The 17,615-nt window shown below is 45.4% G+C and overlaps 2 long non-coding RNA genes across 2 annotated transcripts; one reads left to right on the forward strand and one right to left on the reverse strand.

The window, feature by feature from the left end:
• The first annotated feature begins 691 nt into the window (after positions 1-691).
• On the forward strand, positions 692-4,704 carry LOC118238624. Its single transcript, XR_004769435.1, has 3 exons — positions 692-1,182; positions 3,104-3,206; positions 4,172-4,704. It is a non-coding gene; the product is annotated as an uncharacterized LOC118238624 (long non-coding RNA).
• Positions 4,652-6,866, reverse strand: LOC113835049. The gene is made up of 2 exons (XR_003484178.2): positions 6,612-6,866; positions 4,652-5,270 (listed from the first exon to the last, which is right to left on the reverse strand). It is a non-coding gene; the product is annotated as an uncharacterized LOC113835049 (long non-coding RNA).
• Positions 6,867-17,615: the final 10,749 nt, after the last annotated feature.

Below are 17,615 nucleotides of genomic sequence, written 5' to 3' on the forward strand. Positions count from 1 at the left end.
ATGTTGTGTGTGCATGTAAACATGTGTGCTCCCGTGTTTGTGGGTAGGGAGCAGGGGATGAGGTAAAAACTTTTATCCTGGCTACCTCGATGGGACAAGGAGTGACAACACAGCTGGGTTTGAATGGCTCACTTTGTGTCCATTATCATCCAGCATAGAATAACAAGAGCAGAGCAAATTTGTGACTCAAATGGAAAAATTTTTCTAATCTATGTAGTTGCGGGGCCTACATCTTAAGTGCAGACCAGAATGGAGGGTGGCATGTTACATCTATATTGTATTCCATTGCTGGTTGTTCTTGTTCTGTGCACTGTGGTAGTGACTGTCTCTCTTGATTGCCCACGAATTCTATTCTGTCCATGAACTGGAGACCTGAGTCTACTACCAGGGACAGTGGGAGTGAGAGAAGACAGTGCCAGCTCTTCTTTCTCAACAGCCACAAGCGTTGTCATGTCAAATGATGAAAATATTTTGTTTTTCCACATAGCTTGGGGGCTTCCCATCCTGGCAGAGATGATGCAGACACCAGAGCACTCTGGCTGCCTTGGAATTTGAACAGACTGGCTAAGAATGGAGTCCTCAAGACCAGGCAAGCTGCTCCCATTCAAATGAGTCAGCCCTCAAGACCAGGCGAGCTGCTCCCATTCAAATGAGTCAGCTCTTCACTCTTTTTCTGTCTTTTTTTTTTTTTTAATTAGGACTCATCAGGGCTTCAGGTTTCTCTCCTATGAATATAAGGGAGTTTTTTAAAAGACATTTCTCTGTCTGACATGAACTTGCTAAATCCTAACAATATCCTTAAACTAGTAGTCAATCAGTTCTCTAGGTAGCAAGGTCAGCAGAAAGCATGTCTCTCTCTCTCTCTCTCTCTCTCTCTCTCTCTCTCTCTCTCTCTCACACACACACACACACACACACACACCTTCTGCCACACTGACTCCACCTCCTTAGATGGTCCCTGAGCCAAGCCGCCCTTCTGAATCCCTGCTTCCTTCCTCGTTCTTCACTTGTGATATGACACAGGCTCTCATTCCCACGGAAGCCTGTTGCAGCCATCTCAGAAAAGCATCTCACAGCCTCCGGTATCACTTCTCTGTGACTGAGAAACAAATCCAGCAGATTAAACAAGACAACACCCTCTCAGCTCTGGGGGCCAGAACTTGGACATGGCAGCATCAGAAGGTCTGTGCTCCCCGTGCAGGTTCTGGAAGGGTCTGTGCTCCCGTGCAGGTCCCTGGAAGGGTCCATCTTTGTTCCCCTGACTTGTGTCAGTGCTATCACAGTGTCTACCACTGTCTTCAACACCCTACTCCAACCCAGCCACCACTTACATATGTCTCTCTCCCATGTATGCCTTGGCCTCCTGACCAGCATGCTCTCTGTAGTTGGCTGTAGCTTCTCCTAGGTACTCTCAAGGCAAGAGCTCGCCCAGGAGAGTGCTCTCACGGGTGTGGCCGGAACATTTGTTTCCCAGGACTCGCACTATAAATAAGCCTAGGATTAGCAAGAAGGCAACGTTCCATGGGTGGCCTTGTCTTCCTGGTGGGACATTTCCCTTAAGCAAGCACTACCCGGCTGTGCCTCTGGATCCCATGAAGCCATGTCAGCTCTGTGACTTGGATCACAAAGCCTCCATGCTAAGCTCATGTCCTCTGTATTAAAGGCCATTTTCTGTCCATTTCCCAGGAAATTGCATGCAGGCCTTGGACCTCTTATCTATTGATGGATCTTGGTGCATGGGGAGTTCTGTCTCCTTTGTGGATGGTGTAGGGTCCGTGAGTATGAGCAAGCGTGCTGATGTCTATGGGTGAATGCCTGAGTGTGTATGGGCATGTGTGGCTCTGTGTGAATGAGTGTGCCTGCATGTGTGAGCACGTGCCTGCATGACTGTGTGTCAACGAGTACATCTATCCACCGTCAGCGAGGAAGAGACAAGGAGCTGAAGGGATTGTGTGACCCCAGCAACTAATGTACTGGCGAGAGACAGAATGGGGCAGAGGCTGGCTTAGCCTAGTAGTCAAAAGCCTTGGAAGCTGGCGGTGATCAAGCTGTCACTCTGTTGGGAAGAAACCACAGCCTCATCTGTGTCCCCATAGGCATTTGTCTTCCATTCGTGTGTAGGAGTAAATGGAAGCTCTGCGTGGGACATCCTCTGCTAGCCAGGGTCCCCAAGCAAAGCCTGGCCAATCTTAAGTTTGTGTTATGAAACAGAGGTCCACAGAAGTGAAGTGACATATGACAGTCTCAGCGTAGGATTTTGAGGAGGCCAGGCCTCAGTGACAGGAAGTCTCAGTTGGGCTCTTCTTGGGTGGCAAGGGCTGCAGTCTTCTCAGTGCCAAGAGGTCCCCTTGCTATGGCACAATATCCAAGTGATTCTGTTCTCTGGAAACTGCCCTAGGCACGAATGTGCTATTTCACTGGCATCTTTCTATCTTGTAGGAAATATTTGTGTGGGGTGTGGGGTGTGGAGTGTGGAGTGTACTCACACACACATGTGTGTGCGTGCATCTGGAGACCAGAGAGGGATGTTAGGGGGTCTTCGTCAAACACTTCACCACCTCACTTTATTTTGTGGTTTGTGTGTGTGTGTGTGTGTGTGTGTGTGTGTGTGTGTGTGTGTGTGTGTGTGTGTCTATGTGTGGTGTGTGTGTGTGTGTTTCTTTCTCTGTGTGTGTCGATGTGTGGTGTGTGTTCGTGTGTGTCTATGTGGTGTGTGTGTGTGTGTGTGTGTGTGTGTGTGTGTTTCTCTCTCTCTGTCTCTCTCTCTCTCTCTCTGGTGTGTATCTATGTGGTGTGTGTGTGTGTGTGTGTGTGTGTGTGTGTGTGTGTGTTTCTCTCTCTCTCTCTCTGGTGTGTTTCTATGTGTGTGTGTTTGTGTGTGTCTGTCTCTGTGTCTCTCTCTCTGTGTGTTTCTCTCTCTCTGTCTCTCTCTCTCTCTCTCTGGTGTGTTTCTATGTGTGTGTGTTTGTGTGTGTCTGTCTGTCTCTGTGTCTCTCTCTGTGTGTGTTTCTCTCTCTCTGTTCATGTATCTGGATGTATACTAAGGCTGGGGTTGGCATCAGGTGTTCACTCTGTCCCTCTTTACCTCATTATTTTGTGACAGGGTCTTATTGAACTTGAAGCTCACTGATGGGATAGAGTGACCCTCCGCATTCTCCTGCCCCATGCTGGGATTTCACGTACACCTGGCCTGGATTTTTATGAAGGTGTGAGGATCAGAATCCAGGTCCTTATGTATCACCCCGGACAACAAGTTGCATCTTTACGTTATTGCCCAAACTGGGAGCACTTTCCGATCACATAGCCCAGGGATCAAGATTTGGTCACAATTCTCTGGCCATCCTATTCTCCTGCCTCTCACCGTCTCCCTTTCCAGTTCCCATGTGCAGTAACTCTGCAGAGGAGGTGCTCACGGCTCACTGCTCATTACTCACGGGCCTCCCAGGGTTTAAGCCTCAGAACTTCTCCTGGGTAGCGAGTGACATCATTGCATAATTAAGGTGACTGTGATGCCTAACTGTGTGCACCAGACAAAGGTCCCTTGTTTTAACTTATCGTCCGTGCTCTCCTTGTGCAAGACTGAGCTCCCACTGGTAATTAAGGGGGTGGTTTAACCTGGCTGATTGAGAGTAGGGCTCAGGGCAAAGTGGCAGGAGGGGCAATCCCATGTTACTTCTTAAATTGCTATAGCAATGAGGGTGCCAGCAGAAGATGAGGGCAAACTTGCTCTAAGAAGGAGAGGGCTCAACACTAATCTGAAGTCCCCTTTTATGTAACTTTCTTCCAACCTGCTAAATAGATGCCCTTTAATCTCCTTCTATTTCTCAGCTGTTTCACAGATGGAGTTGCTACTGAGTGGTCACATGCCCTGACCTTGGTCACTTTCTATCCTTGGAGCCTTGGCCTAATAGCTGCTTGCATATCAATTCTGTAGCATACAATACAGAGGCTCAAAGCCACTTTGCTGTTTGGTGGCTTCATGGCCTCAGAGGTTACTGAATTTAACTTGTATTCCCACCACCTCAGTTTCCATATCAATAAAATGGCAAAAAGTGACACCACAAGGACCTGCCTCATAACGTTAGAGCCCTTGTCATTCTGACTTTTTTTTTTTTTGAGACAAGGACTTGCTATGTCATTCAAGCTGACCTTTGTGATCCTTCTGCCTCAGCCTACCAAGAGCTAAGATCGCAAGTGTGTGCCACCATCCCTGATGTCTGTGACCTCACAGCAAAGTCTACCTGATCCCAAGTCCATGATTTTGAAGAACTTGAGGCCCAGGAAATCGAAGAGAGCTTTTGAGATTACAATTACTATGTACTGATACTGAGTTTTCAGAAGACGCTGGCAACCAAGAGCTAGCTAGATACTGTTGGTTATTGTTGCCTTGGAAACTCTCAGCTATCCTGGCACATCTTTTGTGAGTCCTACATGGCTGTCCAATAAATGTCATCCCATTGCATTTTCTCTCCTCTTCCCTCCACACACGGAGCACCCTCTTCTCCCTTTATGTACATGCTGCTGGGAACTGTGGGAAACCATATACGGTTGTGACTCCAGGTACTGGGGAGGAAGCCGCCTGTGGGTACAATCAAGCTGCTTTGTAGGCATGCATGTATGATAGCACCAAAGAATAGATGTAAACAGTGTATAATATGAATTAAAATATTTTACTTAATGAAATCATTTAAAAAACAGTCACCCACTCCACTGTGTTTGCTTGGCAGTTTGTTTGTTGGCTTCATTGTTTTGTAGGGAGAGTCAGCCAACTTTGAGGGAAGGTGGCAGCCATCCATAAGGGCCTCCTGCATTTTCCCACCCTAGGCCAGGCTCCCACAGCTGGGAACATCTGGGCTGCATCCCAGGTTAAGCTGCCCGGAAAGCAGCGGCATGGACAAGGCATTCCTCAGTTGTGGCAAGAGGGGTGGAATGTCTTTCAGCACATGTGATTTTAGGTCTTCTCCACAACTCTCTCCATATTGCAGAAGACTTCATCTCTCCTCTTGGTCCTCCCCATACATGGGCAAACACACACTGTTTCTCATATGTGAAGGTCAAAGGACAACTTGCGGCCATTGGTTCTCTTCTTCCACCCTGTGGGTTCCAGTGATCAAACTCAGGTTGACAGGCAGTAAGCACTTTTAACTGTGAGCTGTCTCAGCAGCCACCAGCTGTGTCCCTCTCCAAAAGGACATCTGTGCTTCAGGTCCATCGTGGTCATCTTTTTCCTTCTGCCTCAGAGCCTCCAGCTATAGCCGCCTGATTCGGTGCTAGATGGGACAAGGAGGGGTACATTTTTAATGACAGGTGGCAACCGCAATCACCTGGATGTCTGCACCCAGTTCAGGAGCTCAGATTAGCCAGGCAGAGCAGCAGAAGCTGAGGCTGGGTGGAAACTATGACTCATGCCTGAGCAGAGTGCAGGTCACCAGCTCAGCAATCCTGAACATCTCAGCAAATATCACACTTCAGACTTCCTTGAGTTTGGCAATTTGTATTTCATATTTTGGACTCCTCTGAAATAATCTGTCAATTAGCATATACCAGATGCCCTTTCTTTTTCTCTTTAGTAAAACCCTCTAAAAATGTTTCCCAAACCCATCAATTCCCCCTAGTTTTCAATAATCACAAACAGGCCTCTGCGTGTGTCACTGGCTATCGTGCTGAGTAGCATGCCACTGGCACTCAGTGGGTGGGGACACTCAGAAATTGAACTCTTCATCACTCTCTGATGAGAGAGTTGGTCCATCTGACCAGTAAATAAAGGCTAGTTTTAAAAACAGTCTATGGGTTCTGGGTTCTGGTTAAAAGAAAAAAAAAACCAGATGTGATGAGTCAACACAGAGAAGGAGGAGGAGATGAGGGAGGAGAATGGGGAAGGAGGAGGGGAGGGGAGGAGGGAGAGGGCACCTGGAAACCAACAGCCTGAGTCTTCATCCCAACACTAGTGCACACCATCGAGAGCTTGCACGAGTCCCCCAGCACCCTGGCTTATGTTCCTGCCTTGTCTGTAAAGTGGGGAATGAGACCATCTTCCAGTCCTAAAATTCTAAAGAACTCTTAAGAATTTTGCAAAACAGAGATGCCCTTATCCACCAGGGGCTGAAAATGGTGGTTTATGGAGTGGTGACTTGCTAGCTGATGGAAACCAAACAGTGGCATATGTGAAGTGACTGGACAGGCAAGAATAATTAACAGTGTCCGGTGGGTCAGCTCTTCCAATTTAACACCTGTGTCCTTTATTAAACTGTTTTATGAAGACGGCGATCCCCCAAGGTCTAAAATGCTGTTAATTTAAGTAATCATTGCAAGATCTTTTCCCACATCCAGTGAGGTGTCAGAATAATAACTTTAGTTTAGCTGAGTCTCTTGCATTCAGCAGCATGAGTCACAACTTCACACCCTCACCCAAAGGAGCAGGCATGTCCCTTCTGCTGATGAAGAATCAGCTTTAGAAAGACCTTGCCCAAGGTCACACAACTGGTGAGTGGCAGTGGTAGGATCTGAATCCAACTGCCTGACCCCAGTGTTCACTCTGTCTCCTTCACCAGCTGCACCCTGGAGAAGCTGAGTGAAGCCTCTGCAATCTCACTTGGCATCTCTCCACTGACCTGGACGTAGGAAGAGCAAAGCACAACTGTAAACTGTCTCTGGCTGTAGACGAGTTCTCAGAGGGGCAGGCTGATGAATTATGGGTGAGTTCAGCACAGAATTCCAAGAGAAAGGAAGGCTCCAGCTTGGAGCGTTGGGAATCTAGGTCACCGTAACCCAGGCAGCTTTTCTGGACACACATGACTGAGTGTTCCCCGAGGTGTCAACTTCCATGCAGTCTCCCCTGTTTGGTCTCCACTGAATCTCATGACTGGGCTTCTGTGTCACACTTTTTTTTTTTTTTTTTTTTTTTGTCTTTGCAAGAATGAGTTCTGTAGAGTCATCAGACGGGTTCTCACTGAATTCAAGTTCTCTTCTGGATCTATAAACAGAATTATGCAATTCAGAAATGACCATCAGACACCAGTTTCTATTCTCAGCCTCTCCTGGGGCGGGGGAAGAATTACGCCACTTGCCAAGTCTCAAATCTGTCCCACAAGGCTAGTCTGAAACTGGGTCCTGATTCAGGCCTTTTTCTTGTTTTATTATTTGTTTATTTGTGATGGGGACTTGCTGCTCCTAGGAGGGTCCCATTTAAAAAAAAAAACTCAAAAGACATCAAAAAGGTCTAACAAAATAGCATCTTGATGATTTAAGTGTGACTATGTCAGGGACACATGGTTTCTATTATTCTTGAAATAACACATGGGTTTAGAAATCATGGGGAAAAGTGTTTGGTAAAACACATTAAGGACTTGGCTAAATGTTTTTTAAAGACCAGTTCTGAAGCCTCGAGGGAGGAACATGCAAGGAAATAAGCAGAGGCGCCTCCATCCCTTGTTCCTCTTGTATTTGTCTGCTCCTTGGAAGGAGGCAGATACTGTATGTTCCCAGCAGGTGGCTCTTTGATGGGGCCTGAGGCAAGGCTCCACCTCATGGTAGGAAGCCAGTAACAGGCAAAGCTGGTCACTTCACACCAGTTATGAAGCAGGGAGAGGGAGAGGAAGGGTGTGGCTCACGACAGTGACCTGCTTCTTTCAACTGGATCTCTCTTCTGGAAGTTTCTGCCGACTCCCAATACTGCATCAAATTTTGAATCTCTCAGTGATCAGTTCCTTGATGAGGACAGCACTTGTGATCTTCCCTGACAAAACCGTTAACAGAGTTCACCTTCTGCAGGAGTTTCCTTGGACCTCTGCAATCCTCCTGCCTCAGCTCTGTCTTTGTTCCTCACTCCAAGAAAGCCACTAAGCCCCTTCTTACACCATAGATCTGCTTACATGTTCTATAATTTTATATAAATGGAAGCATAGTAATTGATTAATTGGTGTTTCCTGGCCTCTTTCACTCAGCAGGATACTCTGAGGTTTATGCTGTCATTCTAAATATCAACAGCCATTTGTTTTTATTGTCAGAAAGCCATGCATGATGCAGACACACTATGTTCTGCTGATGGCCCTTGGGGTTGTTTCTCATTTTTGTTTCTGCTTGTTCCAGTGATGAGGCTTTCATCCAGGGCCTCACGCATGCTGGACACACACTCAGCCACTGAGCCACATGCCCAGGCTTTTAAAAAAGAGTTTTCTAAATATTATTGCCATGTACTTGTATGTATAAATTATGTTTCTTTTCTTTTTAAATTAAGTACCTAGGACTGGAAGGGCAAGCATGTTTTTTAAGGTATACATTGGCTTTTCATAAACTGCCCAAGTGTTTTCTGAACTGGTGTACCATTTTCCATCACTCAGAACATTACACCCAGCAGCCATTCTTCTCGACAAGTTCAAGGGCAGGGTTTCAAAGCTAGCCATTTTCTGTACGGTGGTGTGTCAATGTGGTTTTAATATAAATTCCATTTGTCTCATGGTCGGAGGTGTCAGAAGTCTTTTATGTACTGACTTGAATTTTCAGGTTGTCTTCAGCACAGTTTATGCTCAAACCCTTTTGCTCTTATTAGCTTCCCATTACCAAATGGTACCACCAGGATGGTGTTGGATAGGTCTAGTGGGAGACAACACCTTTACCTGGTTCCTTGCCTCAGCGGGAGCTTGTCGGTCTTTCACTGTTATTGTCAGCTATAGGAATTTTCTCAGATGCCTTGTGACAGTTTAAGGCTGTTAACTCTATGTTCTCAATATAGGGAGGACTTTTATCAGAACTTGATGCTGGAGTCTGCCAAACACAGACATTGGTGAGCGCTTTGATTGAATGATTGAATGGGCTTTCTTTTATAGCCTTTTGATACAGTATTTTTTTTTTTTTTTACATCGATTGGCTTTCTAGTGTTGAACCATCCTTGGATTCCCTTTGTGATTGTTGGTTTCCGTTAAGAAAATTTCAGAGGACATTTGAATCTGAAGTCATGAGGGACATCAACACTGTAGTCTGCTCCTCTGCCTTCATCTGGTTTTGATATTGTAATGCCTGCTCCACAGTCACACCTGGGAAGCTGGGTCACAAGGGTCGTTACCTGAGGGCTTTATTCTGCTAAAGACCTGTAGAGCTTCCATCCCCTCCGTACATGACTTGAACTCCATTCTACAAATCTGATTTGTTGCTTTTTCTTTCAGTTCAAAATATTTTCTTTCTTTCTTCTTTAATGTTGACAATGGGAATGAGGAAAAAGGTTGAAAGACAGACTTTTTAAAAATTAAGTGTTACCAGCAACATCTTCTGTTATTTCTATTTTCTCTCTCTCTCTCTCTCTCTCTCTCTCTCTCTCTCTCTCTCTCTCTCTCTGTGTGTGTGTGTGTGTGTGTGTGAGTGTGTGTGTGTATGTGTGTGTGTGTGAGTGTGTGTGTGTGTGTGTGTGTGTGTGTGTGTGTGTGTGTGTGTGTGTGTGTGTATGTGTGTGTGTGTGTGTGTGTGTGTGTGTGTGTGTGGTGTGTGTGTGTGTGTGTGTGTGGTGTGTGTGTGTGTGTGTGTGTGTGTGTGTGTGTGTGTGTGTGTGTGTGTGTGTGTGTGTGTGTGTGTGTGGTGTGTGTGTGTGTGTGTGTGTGTGTGTGTGTGTGTTGGGGGAGTTGAGCTAGTTTTCTGGCATCTTGTAAATATTATCTCAGTGTGGACTATAATGAGCATGGCATATTGAATTGCATCTCAAGGATTGAAGGTAGGGAGGAATTTATCAGAAAAATACGCTTGGGACATTTGTATTTTCTCATAAAAGAAGAAAAAGCCCTACTGGGAGTTAGCTCAGAGAGGGGAACTCTCCAGGCAAGTGTATGGCCTTGCGATCGATTCCCAGCACAATGAAAGACAAACCTGAGAGGAAAGGAGACTGTCATTAAATAAGATAAACCAGAGAGTCCGACAACATACTAAAATAAGTAGGAACTCTACACAATGGTTTGTTTTTCTTGGATTTGCAGACTCTGTGCTGCCATGTGTGACTGCCCTTCTTTGTTTGCTGTTTGCTTGTTTGTCTTTGCACATTCGAGCTTGATTAAAAAGGAGAGCCGGGGAGGTGGTCTATTGCCAGCTTAGCCCTATAAATATTTGTACAGTGTTTATGACAGATGTTTTCCTCTTATGAAGGAATCTGACCTTCATTAAAAATCTGGGACTTTTTAAATGTCATGCCAAAACATCAGAAGCAACAGTACGGGCGGCCAGTGATATTCGTGTATTTAAAGGGGCAAATTCTTATTGAACCGGCCAGTAATTATTACAATGGCCATTATTAGTTGGGAAAGTGGTCTGAGGGCAGAAAATCACAGCAGTTTCCCTTTCCCCATTCTAATCACTCTTGGGTGCCAGCATGCTACAAGACGGACCACTTAACACTGCTACTTCATGAGCAGGCAATGTGGTTTTCGTTAAATCCAGTGAAGTGTTCTTCCTGATATTTGGAACACCAATTAAACTGCACACAAATGACCCTAAATCTCAAGCTGATGTGTTTCTCACAGCCTATTGTTGAGATAGTGTAAATGAGTGTACAATCTGCGGTGCAGATGGAGTGCCCTTTGTCCAAAACGCTTCCACCCTCAGTTGCCCAGATGAGGGGATATTTTCACAGACTCTATCAACTGAGGATCGCCATCTGAAAATCTTAAACCTGAGATGCTCCAGAACCAGTGTTTTGAGCTTTGGCACTGCAGATTACAGATGCTCAGATTGCAAACGCTCGGCCAAGCCGGGTTTGAGAGCTTTTTCAACAGCTCACGCCCTCTCCTCAGATCAAGCTGCTCTGGTTACTCCTGATGTACTAACTCCTTTCAGTCAGAGGCATGGTGTGTGTGTGTGTGTGTGTGTGTGTGTGGCACTTAGCGCTAGGCAGTCAGCTAGCATGCTGTCTTCTCGGGGTTATAAGGACGTGGATTTACTGTGACTTCCATTTGTGGGGGTGGAGGTGAGGGTGGGCGTGGGTGAGGGTGGAAGAGGTTGGTGAGGGTGTAGGGAGGAAAGAGGGCGTGTCTGTCTAAGGCTGAGGTACATGATTACCCTTGTTTAGGATTCCCAGAGCCCAGAATGTGCCCCTGGTAGGAGGTGGTTCCTTGCATCTATGCAGCAAGTTGCAGGCTTAGAAAGAGTGGCATGTGTTACCTCACTACCACAGAGCCCTGGGGTCTTTGTTCCAACCCTACCTTCATCAGAGTCTGACAATTGTGTGAGTGGTGTGCAAATCAGGATGCTAATTTCCTGTTTTGTATTATAAAGATGTGGACGCATTTGAAGTGTGTTCAGTCTTTCACAGAAAATCAAGAGGAGGAGAAGAAATGAATGGCCAGGGAGAGAAGAGAATAATCCATGGACCCATTGTCTCTCAGCAGTGTTAGCTTACAAGTCTGACACTCAGTTTCCCTTCTACTGAAGAGCATGGACCGGCATGCTGTATTTCTTCCCAAAGGCTTCCCATTTTCCATTTCCCCAGGAGTAAGGAACCCCTTGGCTGTCATATTCTTTTCTTAGAGCATGAGTAATCTTCCTTGGGTACAAGTAAACTCTGCCTGCTTTGGGATTCATTCTGTCAAAAGGCCGTGACCACATCTGCCACCACCACATCATCTGCAGAGTTGAACTTTCACCTGGGAAGAGGATTTGATATCACTTCAGTTCTCCTGAAATCTGGGTTGTTACTAAAATGCCAAACGATAAAGAAATTAGCATAAGCTATAAGCTATTGAGTGTAGGGATAGTCTATAATTCTCCATTGCTCATGTCTGCATGTCATTTCCTGAAAGTCAGCAATTAGTGAATACTCAAAGTTGGAACAAAGGCTGAAGATTCCGAAGATGACAGACACGTGCCCAAGAAAACTAGAAAAACTTCTCCACATCTGCTCAAGAACACAAGTAGTGCCATCGCTGAAACAGAGTCTGTAACCATCAAGATGGCAGTCACTTAAGAGATCTGCCAGAAAGGGAGGAAAATGCAGTTGTCATAAACAAAGACCTCAAAGACTGACAATGAGGGTCATCAGTCAGGACAGCTGGTGATTAATGCTGAGCAAGAAAAGTGGATCATAGAACACTCGTGACTTAAAAGACTTCTCAAAAAAGTCCTATAGTGAGCTTATGGAAACATGTATATGTGGATGAACACACACAAGAACTTGTATGAAATGCATACCCAACTATTTCTCAGGAGCCTGGGAATTAAATGAAGAGAGAGGGTTGTCTGGTGGAGCCAAGAGGGCAACTTGCCTTTATCTGTAGAATTTTATCTCCTTAGAAAGTCTGCTGAACTACATAGAAGGTTAATAGTTATGAAAATCTAGTTGGTGGATGTATGACTTTTGTGTTAGATTCTCTGTCTTATCTGCATTTTTACTATTTCATAATAAAAACTTAAAAACTATACTTCTTGACATAAAAGATTAAGGAATTCTGTTAAGGGAAAAGAACACCTATAGAAAAATATATCTCAGATATAATATATAAAATGCAAATAAATACAAAAGTGTACATTCATAATACATAAGAAATTGCAAGAACAGAGAATGTACACCAATCTGTTGTTTGCAGATAGCAGATGGCAAGAAGGTAGAATTGCATGAAGAATGTGGTAAATGGGTATCTTATTTTTCTTAATTTTATTATTCCTAATTTTATAAAATATACACAATTCAATTATTCATAGTTTTAAAAAATCAAAAGGCAAACCTATGCTCCCTCCTTCTAAGAATTGTGTAATGCTATTTATAATGTATTCATATTCTATATCCCCTGGATCTGGAACTTCCTGGCACCATTCTGGAGAATTTCAGACACTGAACCATGTTTCTCTACAGGTCATCCAGGTCTGTGGTTCTCATCCCTGTGACTCCAAGCAAAAGCCAAGGAGCCTTGTCTCACTGGCTTGGGATATCAGAGGCGATGCTTGGAAAGACAGCCCAACCAGGGACAGGTTCACCTCAGCACAGGGAAAATGTGTCAGTTAATGTCCCCAGGGCACAGGTCTTCTTGATTGAACACAATACTCTAACAGAACTTGAAGACTTTGAGCGGTTCCCCAGGAGTGTGAATCATCAAGCACACAGCTCCCCTTGTCACTCTGCCTTCCTAATCACTACCCTTCAGGTTGACTGGCTCACCCATTTGTCTGGGAAGACCCCAATGTTTTCTTGTACCTCTGGCTTCCTGTGGTAGAGATGTTGCTAGACCAATTGTTGCCTCCACAGATTTAGGAGGATTCTGTCTCATGACATGGCACTCAATCACCCTCTGTGTAAACTTTCTACATACTCTTCAGAGCTTACCCCTGCCACGTGGTGTAGAGACATCTTGCTTTGCCAGTGAACTTGCAGTGGTGGCCACACCCTATGGGCATGGCTTCAGGTGTTCAGACACGACCCCTTATAGAGAAGAGGAGGGGCTGGCTTGCTCTCTTGGGTTTTGGAGGGAGAGCATCGGAAGGGCAGAGTCTGCATCTTCTGGAGCAGTTATTTATTTACTCTTATCTGTGTAAGTGCTTCCTTAATAAATACCTAATTATCATTTATCTTTGGTCTGGTGGACTCATTTAAACCCTACCTTCAGTGTGGCCTCAATTCCCTCATAGAGAAGAGATACCAGCCAAGGGCTCTATCTTTTCTACAGGAAAACAAAAGCACACTAGTGTCTTCTCTCTGTTTTTGAGGCCTCATCACTCATGGCCCTTCCCACCCCTGTCTGCATCTTCAGAGCCTGGCAACATAAAGCCCCGCCCCACCCTGTTCTCCCTGCTCCCCTTCCCTTCCTTCGTCAGCTTGAACTGACTCAATGTTCGTCTCTTGTCCTGTTTTGCTTTAGAATGGGGGTTGAGTGTTCACTAAAGGCCTGTGTTAAAGATTTGGTCGTGGGGGCAGTGCTTTGGGAGGTGACTAGCCTTTGGGGGATCTGGGTACTAAGTGGAAGGCTATTTACCTATTAGGGATGTGACCTCATTGGGGATTGAGGGATTGCCAGTCCTTGGTCTTTCTGTGTGAACAGTGTGGCCTTACCACATGTTCCTGCTGTGAGGCAGTGTCTTGCCGTGGGTCCAAAGCAATAGCTTGGTGGATCTCCAAGACTAGGAGCCAGAAAACTCTTAGTGAGCTGACCGTCTATTTGTCGTCATTGTTGCAGAAACATAGAAATGGCTCGGCACATCTTCAGCTGGAATTTTCTTACCTTCGATGGCCCAGATTCCTGTTCACACTAGGTTCTCTCTCCATTTGTGTCTGAATGTATTGTGTTTGTCCTGCTGCCCCTCCAAATGCTAGGTGTTCTCCCTGGTGCCTGACTTGCTAAGAGGAGACTGGGGCATGCCTCTAACCAACTTTTCACACCCAACTTGAATTTAAACCTGTAGCCTCTTCCAGAGGGAACTCTAGCTTGACCACACTTGGACTTTTTAGAAGGTACAGGTTAGGTGTTGACTTGATTATTGAGGTTGATGGTGGCTGGCTTCAGTTTGGTCACCAACGTGGAGAGCTTTGAATGCTGTCTTCATTAGTTATGTTAGGAACAAAAAAATTGACTTCTTCTGAAGATGAACAAAAGCAAAGCCTGAATTTCAGACATGACTTCAGCCGTCTAGTAACCTGACATTATCATTTTAAGAAACATGGTTCCCTTTCAGCCCAAACCAACTGACAGTCATGTGCCAGTCCTGAGGACAAAGAATACCATAGCCCAACATTCAATCTTACCTGTGATATCATGAAGTAGTTTTAAGTCTAGTCTGTCAGATTGCTAACAAAATCATCTCTTTGTGACAATCATTCATTTGTGCTTTGACAATGGATCTGGGTCTCAGGATGCTAAGGGACTCACTCTAATTTGTTTAGTAGTTAGGCAAAGTTGGACTTAGCGCCCACTGCCATTGCTAATTCTACCATGTGGGCAAGGATCTCATTAGGAATCCAGTGTTCTCCACTGTAACCTCAGAGAGGAGTCATTCCTACTTTTCCAGATTTTATAGAAGTGCTGGAACCACAGCAAAAATTTGAAAACTTATGGCGTCATGACTAGCAGGCACACAGTATGGTTAGGGATATTACTATAGCCTCACAATGCTGCCTTTACTTCCCTTCCCCATGGGTAAAGGGCAGTTTCTCTAGAGTTTCAGCCAAGGGGCCTCCTAACTGCCTCACAGGCAGAAGGCCTGTCTCCCATCAGTTTAGAGTGTGTCATATGATAGCATATTGAAGGAAGCCTTAGAGTGGCTGACCTCGAAACCTGCCAGCTGTGGGCCTCTCTTTAGAAGACAGAATTTGTCATGGCCAACAGTTCCATGGTCACATAACAGAAGACCCAGACCTCTGCTCAGTACCAGAAGGAGGCATTGTGGGTTTAAAGGCTACCAGCGTGAACAGGAATGTCATCTGGAGAAGAATTTTTTCTTCTCCTCCCACTCTTTCTTTTTTCTGGGTGCATGTGAGAGAATGAAAAGAATAAAGAAGAAAAGACAGAAAGGGACATTTGGGAAGCCTTTGAAGGCCCTCAGCAGCAAATCCTGTAATTTCTGGGTTGGGAGGGGATCGTCTTTCACTGTCACAGGACGTGAGGTGCTTAGGCTGTGCACCAAACAGTGCAAGGGCCCTGCAAATGCAGCTCATACTGACTCTGCTGTCAGAGGCATGCTGGGAAAGCCACTCTCAGATGGCTGACTTTTATAGATTAGGAGAGCTTTAAAAAATGGGGTGGGGAGGGGTGTGGAAATGTGAGAACTATGGGAATACGAAAAGTTTCAAGTTTCTATTGAAAGTTCAATATAGGCACTATCTACTTTTATCTTAAGAGAAAGTGAGAAAATGAAGTAGGGAGACATTCTTGGAAGAATAGATGATCCTTCACAGAGAATGGAAATGTCAGTGTTAGCCTTACAGGTCTTACATGCTCTTTCTTTCTATCCATCCGTCCATCCGTCCATCCATCCATGTACATATCATCTATCCATCATTTCATCCATCTACTCATCTATCATCTCAGCCATCCACACATGAATGTTCCAGCTAACAAGATAACGCCAAGTTATTTAGTTATTAAATATACCCATAAATGCTTATCTGCATACTACTGCATCATTTTCTCTCATTTCCGGGGAATTTTTCATTTGGATTAGGACCCGAACTCTGTGGAACTGTGTCTTAGAGGTTGTTTGTTATCACAGCTTTGGTTTAACGATGAATATGGCAAAACACTAAAATCAAGTGACAAGTCTCTTACTTGTCAGCCACTGGCAGGTCAGAACTCGGCCTGATCTTGAGAGTCCTCCCTTGTCTTACAACCAAGTATAACCAGCTAACCCACCACCAGAATCATTACCAAGTGGCCCAAGCAGATACATGTGGTCACGGGGTGCAAGTCCTCTGTCACCCTCCAAAATTGACGGCATTGTTTCAGGTACTCTCCTATGTTAAGCTCATCCTTCTGCCCACCTTCATGGTCCCTACTCCCTTTCCCGCTGTGAACTCCTCCAACAGGGCTTTTGCTGATAATGGCCACCACCGTATTCCTGGCACCCAGTCCTGCGGCAGCCACAGTCACTTGCGCTCCCCTCTCTAAGCTTTTAGCCACCTCCGAGGTGCTCCTCCTTCCCTTCTCTCCTTGCTGGCCCCCGGGGTCATGACCAGGCATTTACCCTTCTCTGTCTTTGAAGTTTGCAGCACCTCAGTGGCCTTCCTGGGTGTGTCCAAGTGCTTCTTTCTACCTTTGCTTGAGATCACATCGAAACAGTAAAGAAAACTATCATGGCCAGAGTAACGTAAGTCCCTACTGCTCCCACTACAACCCTATCCCCACTGCTAGTCCCGGGTACCATGTCTGAGAACTGCCCAGTACTGACTGTTCTGGGCAAATGGACTCCATACTCTCTCTGGACATACAAGATCACACACTTTGACCCCTTTTATAGATAGGTGTCGATGATAACTTAGAGGCCAATTTCTGGTAATTTTTGTTTTGCTCCTGGGCTTGACAATCTTCTTGTCTCAGCCACCAGAACAGTTGGAACTATGGGTGCCCTGTCATGCAACATTGGATTCCAGCAGAGTTCTAGAAGAAAGAATGTACAGGTCTCCGAGGGGTGTCCCCAGCCTCTTCCTCATAAAATGGGGTTCTTTCCTTCCCCCTCTGCCAGTGAGGTCAGAGCTGTAGAGGACAGTATAGCCAAAGAAGTCTGGTTCCTTGAGTCGCCATGGAGAAGGCGGCTTGCTGAATTTAGGGCAACAGGCTCCTACTGTGTTAAGTGGCCAGAGGGCACTGGTGGTCATGGTAGTGACCCACAGTGGCTAGTGTTCCGGGGAAGTGTCATCACTGTGATTCTCCTCTGCCCTTAGGTCCTTCCAGATGGTGTCCACCTCAGGGATTTACATTCAAAAGGACAAGAAGAAATTAGAGAGGTATGAGATGAGATTACTTAAAAATGAAGGGGAAAATAGAAAACTTATCACTATATTTAGTTTAGAGAAGCAATGGTCAAGGGTGGCTGTATGAATCTTTTTCTGTGGAGAAAATGTTGGCACACATGAGCTTGTCTGATGTACTGTTGGAGTCCATGTCAGTGGGTATCACTTCTGGCTGCACACCAGAATCACTTGGGTGGTCAGACCCACTAAC

Source organism: Cricetulus griseus, chromosome 3, assembly GCF_003668045.3.
Source record: "Cricetulus griseus strain 17A/GY chromosome 3, alternate assembly CriGri-PICRH-1.0, whole genome shotgun sequence".
In the NCBI taxonomy this organism is placed as follows: Eukaryota; Metazoa; Chordata; class Mammalia; order Rodentia; family Cricetidae; genus Cricetulus; species Cricetulus griseus.